This window comes from Panthera onca, chromosome B4 (assembly GCF_046562875.1).
Source record: "Panthera onca isolate mPanOnc1 chromosome B4, mPanOnc1 haplotype 2, whole genome shotgun sequence".
In the NCBI taxonomy this organism is placed as follows: domain Eukaryota; kingdom Metazoa; phylum Chordata; class Mammalia; order Carnivora; family Felidae; genus Panthera; species Panthera onca.
In genome coordinates, this window is record NC_138345.1 from 12,128,129 (window position 1) to 12,135,988 (window position 7,860).

General features: G+C 41.8%; 1 protein-coding gene across 1 annotated transcript in view; it reads left to right on the forward strand.

Moving 5' to 3' along the window:
• Window positions 1-5,085, forward strand: part of MCM10 (minichromosome maintenance 10 replication initiation factor) — an 84,616-nt gene extending 79,531 nt beyond the window's left edge. Inside the window, exon 21 of the mRNA XM_078450428.2 lies at window positions 454-5,085. The gene's annotated coding sequence lies outside the window, so the exon portion shown is untranslated. The remainder of the gene's footprint in view (window positions 1-453) is intronic.
• Window positions 5,086-7,860: the final 2,775 nt, after the last annotated feature.

Sequence of the window (7,860 nt, forward strand, 5' to 3'; positions counted from 1 at the left end):
TACTTGTGAGGGCGGCCAGAGCATAACAACACAGTGTGTGTCATCAACAAGGCTACCGGGCTCCATACTCGGTGACCACAGTCAAGAGCAAGAAATCCATTTTGCATCATGACCCAAGTTACACACACACATGTGGGTTTTTTTAATGTTTGTCTTTTAGAGAGGGATAGAAGGAGAGCGTGAGCACATGAGTGGGGGAAGGGGAGAGAGAGAGGGACAGAGAACCCGAAGCAGGCTTAGTGCTGCAGCAGAGAGCCCGATGCAGGACTTGAACTCATGAACAGTGAGATCATGACCTGAGCCGAAGTCGACGCTTCACCGACTGAGCCACCCAAGCACCCCCTACACACGCACGTTTAAAACGGAAACACTGCTTTCTCTTACCTTATGCGGTGGTCTCTGATTTTGTCTTCTCTGTTTTTTCATTCTGTTCTTTTTTATTCTTTTATTTAGAAATTGAGGGTGTGACCTACAGAAGTACTGACAGTGACCCTGGAATGGGTCACCACTGCAGCCCGAGGAGCGCTGCACCAGGCCAGAGCTGCTGAGGGCCACAGCGTGCTTCCTGGGTGACGGGTGATGAGCCTGTGTCACATGAGGGCTGAGACAGGCCCGAGAGAGTCAGTCAGGACACAGCCCTTCCCTTCATGGAGTTCAGAATGGGTTTTACCTTTCCCATGCAGGCAAGCTATGAAATCCAGATGTGTGGGGGCAAGCTGGACGGGTGTTGTAGCAGACGATGACATTTGGTCTGTCTGCTTCCTTTTTTTTTATGTTTACTTATTTTTGAGAGAAAGAGAGAGACAGAGTGCAAGCGGGGAGGGTAGAGAGAGAGGGAGACAGAGAATCCAAAGCAGGCTCCAGGCTCCGAGCTGTCAGCACAGAGCCTGACGTGGGGCTTGAACCCACAGACTGTGAGATCATGACCTGAACCGAAGTCGGATGCCCAACCAGCCGAGCCACCCAGGCGCCCCGGTCTGTCTGCTTTCTTTTTGCAACCTGATCTTGCTTTGAGGCTGTCCCACCCCCCTTTGATGTGTGTGTGGTCTTAGTGTAAGTGGTAATATCCCAAAGCACAGAACCAGATAGACCCATGTTCTGTCTGTTTCCACCTCTGTCCCCAGGGCTTTGATTGCAGAGCAGGGGCCCCAGAGACGGGGGCGCAGGGGGCCCATCCATCACCATAACCACTGGCGCAGCCTGTCCCTTTGTACTGTGCTCTTTTCCGCTGCACACCCGGCCCCCCAGCCACACGGCATTTCCATAAGCCCTGGAGAGCCTGCTCACGCAGTTTCCCATGGTTGGGGCTCAGTTCCTGCTGTTGGCAACCAAGATTTCGGACGGATATATAACATGGATATTTAAGCGGAGTCCTTGAGTACCGTAGATCAGTATCTCCCACGCATGTCACAGCAACTGCTGTCTGGGCTAAAAGTTACACACCAAAGTCTTCACACGGTGTTGCAGAGTTAATCTAGATTAGCAACTGGCCACACCAAGGAAAAAAAACTGCCTTATACTGGGCAGGGCTGGGCTCCTAGCACCTTCTTGTTTGTCTTGAAGAAACAGCGAGGTGTGCTGAAGTATCACCTCACTGTGTCAGGTGCTTTCTGCCAAGGTACAAGGTACAAAGCACTTCTTTGCTTTAGTAAATGTACATCTTCATCCAACGCAGGGCAGGCAGACAAGAGCTCCATGGTCAAATCTGGCAGACTGCCTATTTTCATAAATAGAGTTTCATTAGATCATAGCCCCCCTGTCCATTTATGTGTTTTCTCTGGCTGCCTTCCTGATGTAACAGCAGGGCTGAGTAGTTGCAACAGAGACAGTATAGCCTGAGAAGCAGAAAATATTCACTATCTGGCTCTTGGAAGAAAAGGATCACTGGCCCCCAACCTAGGGCAGAAATCCCCAAACCAACCAAGAGAAAGTTTGTATTCTTGAGTGTCCAGTTTCCAGTTCGCTCACAATTTCTTTCTGTTCATTTGCGTATACACACACACACACACACACACACACACAGTACATAGATGTATGTATGTAAGTTCCAGGTATACAGCTCTATAATTCGACATCTGTATACACTACAGTGTGATCACCGTTACAGATCAAGTTACCATCCATCACCATACAGTTGGCCTCCTTCACACCATTTTGTCTACTCGCCACCCCCCTTCTCCTCTGGTACCCACTAGTCTGTTCTCTGTATCTTTGAATGTTTTTTTGTTTTTTTTTTTAGATTCCACATGACTGAAATATGGTATTTGTCTTTCTCTGACTTATTTTACTTAACATCATACTCTCAAGTTCCATCTATGTTGTCACAAGTGGTAAGATTTCGTTCCTTTTCAGGAGTGAGTAATATTCCATTATATGAATATATCACGTCTTCTTTATCTGTTCATCTATTGATGAACACTTAGGTTGTTTCCATATCTTGGCTATTGTAAATAATGTTGTTGTGAACATAAAGGTAGATACCTTTATAAATTAATGTTTTTATATTCTTTGGATGAATATCCAGAAGTGGAATAGGTGGGTCATGTGGTAGTTTTGTTTTTAAGTTTTTTGAGGAGCCACCATAGTGTTTTCCATGGTGGCTGCACACTTTACAATCCCATCAGCAGTGCGCAAGTTTCCCTTTTCTTCACATCCTCACCAACACTTGTTATTTCTCGTCTTTTTTATAATAGCCATTCTAAATAATGTTTTTATTTATTTTTGAGAGACAGAGCATGAGTGGGGGAGGGGCAGAGAGAGAGGGAGACACAGAATCTGAGGCAGGCTCCAGGCTCTGAGCTGTCAGCACAGAGCCTGACGTGGGGCTCGAACTCACGAACCGTGAGATCATGACCTGAGCCGAAGTCAGACACTTAACTGACTGAGCCACCCAGGCGCCCCTATAATAGCCATTCTAACAGGTGTTAGATGATACCTCAATTGTGGTTCTGATTTGCATTTCCCTAATAATTACTGATGTTGTACATCTTTTCAAGTGCCTTTTGGCCATCTCTCTTCTTTGGAGAAATGGCTATTCAGATCCTCTATGCATTTTTCAATCAGTGTCTTTTTGTTGTTGAGATGTCTGAATTCCTTATATATTTTGTATATTAACCCCTTATCAGATACATGGTTTGTAAATATCTTTTCCCATTTGGCAAGTTGCCTTTTCATTTTGATGATGGTTTCCTTTGCTAAGCAGAAGATTTTTATGTTTTTATTTTATTTTTTTAAATGTTTATTTTTGAGAGAGAGAGAGGGAGACAGAGCATGAGTGGGGGAGGGGCAGAGAGAGTGGGAGACACGGAATCCAAAGCAGGCTCCAGGCTGTCAGCACAGAGCCCGAAACAAGGCTCAAACTCACAAACTGCAAGATCATGACCCGAGCCAAAGTCGGATGCTTAACCGACTGAGCCACCCAGGCGCCCCAAGCAGAAGATTTTTAGTTTGATATAGTCCTACTTGTTTATTTTTGCTCTGTTTCCCTTGCCTTTGGAGTCAGACCCACAAAGAACTCACTAAGGCTCATGTCAAGGAGTTTACCACCTTTGTTTTGTGCTGGGAATTTTATGGTTTCAGGTCTTACGTTTAAGTCTTTAATCCACTTTGAGTTAACTTTTGTGTATGATATAAGACAGTGGCCCAGTTTCATTCTTTTGCAGGTAACTGTCCAGTTTTCCCAGCATCATTTGTTGAAGAGACTGCCTTTTCTCCATTGTATGTTCTTAGCTTCTTTGCATAGATTAATTATCCATATGTGGTTTTTTTTCTGGGATCCCAATATTTTCTTTTCATCTGTGTGTTATGTTTGTACCAATACCATACTGTTTTGATTCCTATAGTTTTGTAATATAGTTTAAATTAGGGAGCATGATACCTCCAGCTTTGTTCTTCATCCTTAAGATTGCTTTGGCTATTTGGCATCTTTTGTGATTCCATACAAATTTTATAATTATTTCTTCTAGTCTTTGAAATATGCCATTGGAATTTTGATAAGTAGTGCACTGATTCTGGTAGATTGCTTTGAGTAGTGTGGACATTTTAATAATATTAATTCTTCCAAAACTTGAGCATAAACTATCTTTCCATTTATTTGTTCAATTTCTTTCATCAGTCTTTTATAGATTATAGTGTTCACTTTTCACCTCTTTGGTTCAAAGAGATACTTTATTCTTTTTATTCTTTTTGATGCGATTATAAATGGGATTGTTTTCTTTCTCTTTTTTTAAGTTTATTTTTATTTATTTTGAGAGATAGAGAACAAGCAGGGGAGGCGTGGAGAGAGACGGAAACAGAAACCCAAGCAGGTTTCACACTGTCAGTACAAAGTCTGATGTGGGGCTTGAACTCAAGAACCATGAGATCATGGCTTGAACCAAAATCAAGAGTCGGGCACTTAACCAACTGAGCCACCCAGGCGCCAAATGGGATTGTTAATTTCTCTTTTGGATGTTTCATTATTTGTGTATGGAAATACCACAGATTTATGTATATTGATTTTATATCCTGCAACTTTACTGAATTTATTTACTAGTTCTAACAGTTTTTTGGTGGATTCTTTAGGGTTTTCTATATCTGGGTATCATGTCAGTTGCAAATATTGGCAGTTTACTTCTTTGTTTCCAACTTAACTGCCTTTTATTTCTTTTTCGTGCCTAATTGCTATGGCTCAGACTTCTAGTACTGTGTTGGATAAAAGTGTCAAGAGTGAACATCCTTGTCTTGTTCCTGTTCTTAAAAGAAAAGCTTTCAGCTTTTTCATCATTGAGTATGAAGTCATATATGGCCTTTATTGTGTTGACATATGTTCCCTTTACACACACTTTGTTGAGAGTTATCATAAATGGATGTTGAATTTTGTCAGATGATTTTTCTGCATCTATTGAGATGAGCATATGATTTTTATCTTTCATTTTGTTAATGTTATGTATCACATGTATTGATTTGCAGATGTTAAACCATTCTTGCATCCCTGGAATAAATCCCACTTGATTGTGATATATGAGCCTTTTAATGTATTGTTGAATATCTGCTAATATTTTGTTGAGGATTTTTGCCTCTGTGTTCATCAAGGATATTGGCCTGTATTTTCCTTTTTTTTTTTTTTTTTTTTTTTTGTGGTGTCTTTGTCTGGTTTTGGATCAGAGTAATGCTGTAAAATGTGTTTGGAAGATTTCCCTCCTCTTCAACTTTTTTCTTTTTTGAGAGAGAGAGAGAGAGAGCACACGCAAGTAGGCAAAATGACCAGAGGGAGAAAGAATCTTAAGCACGCTTCATGTTCAACATGGAGCCCAACATGGGGCTCGATCCCACAACCCTGGGATCATGACCTGAGCCGAAATCAAGATTCAGACTCTAAACTGACTGAGCAACTCAGGCACCCCTCCTCTTCAAATTTTTGGAAGGTTTTGAGAAGGATAGGTATTACATCTTCTTTGAATGTTTAGTAGAATTTGCCAGTGAAGCCATCTGGTTCTGGACTTTTGTTTGTGGAGAGATTTTTGTTTACTGCTTCAAACTCCTTACTAGTAATAGCTCTATTCAGCTTTTCAATTTCTTCATTATTCAATCTAGAAAGAGTGTATTTTTACTAGGAACCTATCCATTTCTTCCAGGTTGTCCAGCTTATTGGTGTATAATTGCTTGTAGTGGTCTTTTATGATCCTTTGTATTTCTGTGGTATTGGTTGTAACTTTTCCTTTTTCATTTCTGATTTAGTTTATTTAAGCTTTCTTTTTTTCTTGGTTAGTCTAGCTAGACTTTCTCTTTTCAAAGGATCCGCTCTTGGGGCGCCTGGGTGGCTCAGTCGGTTGAGCATCCAACTGAGATCAGGTCATGATTTCATAGCTCATGGGTTCGAGCCCGCGTCAGGCTCTGTGCTGACAGCTCAGAGCCTGGAGCCTGCTTCAGATTCTGTGTCTCCCTCTCTCTCTGCCCCTCCCCTACTCATGCTCTGTCTGTCTCTCTCTCTCTCTCTCTCTCTCTCTCTCTGTCAAAAATAAATTTAAAAACATTAAAAAAAATTTATTAAAAAAAAGGATCTGCTCTTAATTTCACTGATATTTTCTATTGTCATTTTAATCTGTATTTCCTTTATTTCTGCTCTGATCTTTATTGTTTCTTTACTTCTAATTTTGGGCTTTTTCTTTTTATAGTTCCTTTAAATGTAAAGTTACATTGTTTATTTGAGATATTTCTTGCTTTTTTGAGGTAGGCCTATATTGTTATGACCTTCCCTCTTACAGGCTCTAGAGGCTTGCTGCCTCTTACAAATTTTGATATGTTGTATTTCTGTTTTCATTTGCCTTTAGGTGTTTTTTAATTTTTCCTTTAATTTCTTTGATGACCCATTGGTTGTTCACTAGCATGTTGTTTAATTTCCACATTTTTGTGGGTTTCCCTGTTTCTTTGTAATTAACTTTTAGTTTCATACCCATGTGTTTGGAAAAGATACTTGCTATGATTTAAATTTTCTTGAATTTACTGAGACTTGTTTTGTGTCCTAACATGTGCTCTATCTTAGAGGATGTTCTATGTGCACGTGAGAAAAATGTATACTCTGCTGCTTTGGGGTAGAGTGTTTTGTATGTGTCTATCAAGTTCATCTGGTCTGATGTGTCAGTTATGGCCATTGTTTCCTTATTGATGTTTTTGTCTGGATGGTGTATCCAGTACCCACCTACCTTGTGTAAAGGTGCCTGGGCATTACTCTGAGTTAGGTACCAGGGATGGGGAGGAGGGAGGTATGTTGCCCTGGAAATAGTAGACATGGACTGAGCCAGCCTGAATGACCCAGGCCCCAACCTGCCACAGGGACCAGCCTTCCCTGAGAGACTTCTAGAGTCTGGCCACTTTCCTGGGGTGCTTCCAGTGAGCCTGATGAGGTGCCCACTGCTCAGGAACTTCACAAACTGTCAAGAGGTGCCACATTCCTGTCTGCACGATGCCTAATTAATGGTGCCCTTGTTGCATATTTCAAACATCACCCCTGCACAAACCTTTGTCCCCACCCTCTTTTTCCCCTACCTTCTAGGACACATATCAGCACCCCTCAATGGGTTTAGGACTTGATATCACATTCTGTTTCTGTTAAAATCCCTGAGGCTGAGAATTACAACATGAGGGTCAGGCATGCAAGGAATGAGAAGGAAAAGTAAGCTTCATCTCTCAAGACATTCAAGCCATGTATGGCTATTTGAAATCTTTTCTATAACCTTTATAGAAGAAGGTATGTGTAGGACTAAGAAGAGACCAGCATTTAGATTAGTCACAGAAAGCCTCTAAAAAGATAGAACAATCCTTGGGGCACCTGCGTGGCTTAGGTGGTTAAGCGTCTGACTCCCACTCAGGTAATGATCTCACTGCATGTGAGTTCGAGCCCCACGTTGGGCTCTGTGCTGACAGCTCAGAGCCTGGAGCCTGCTTCGGATTCTGTGTCTCCCCCTCTCTCTGCCCCTCTCCTGCTCTGTCTCTCAATAGTAAATAAATGTTAAAAAAAAATTTTTTTTTTTTTGAATGAGGAGCTCCAAGCAGATACCAAAGGCAAAGGTCCGTTCTTCCTAGGCTGTTAGTCCCACATCATAGAAGGGGATTTTTTGTTTGTTTTGGTCTGCAGCTTTTTTTTTTTTTTTTTTTTGATTTTTTAAGTTTATTTATTTTGAGAGAGACAGAACGCACATAGTTGGGGAGGGGCAGAGAGAGGAGAGACAGAATCCCAAGTAGGCTCATCCACACAGAGCCCAACACAGGGCTTGAACTCACCAACTGTGAGACCATGACCTGAGCCAGGATCAAGAGTCAGATGCTTAACCAACTGAGCCACCCAGGTGCCCCGTGTTTTGATCTACACTTTGAACACCT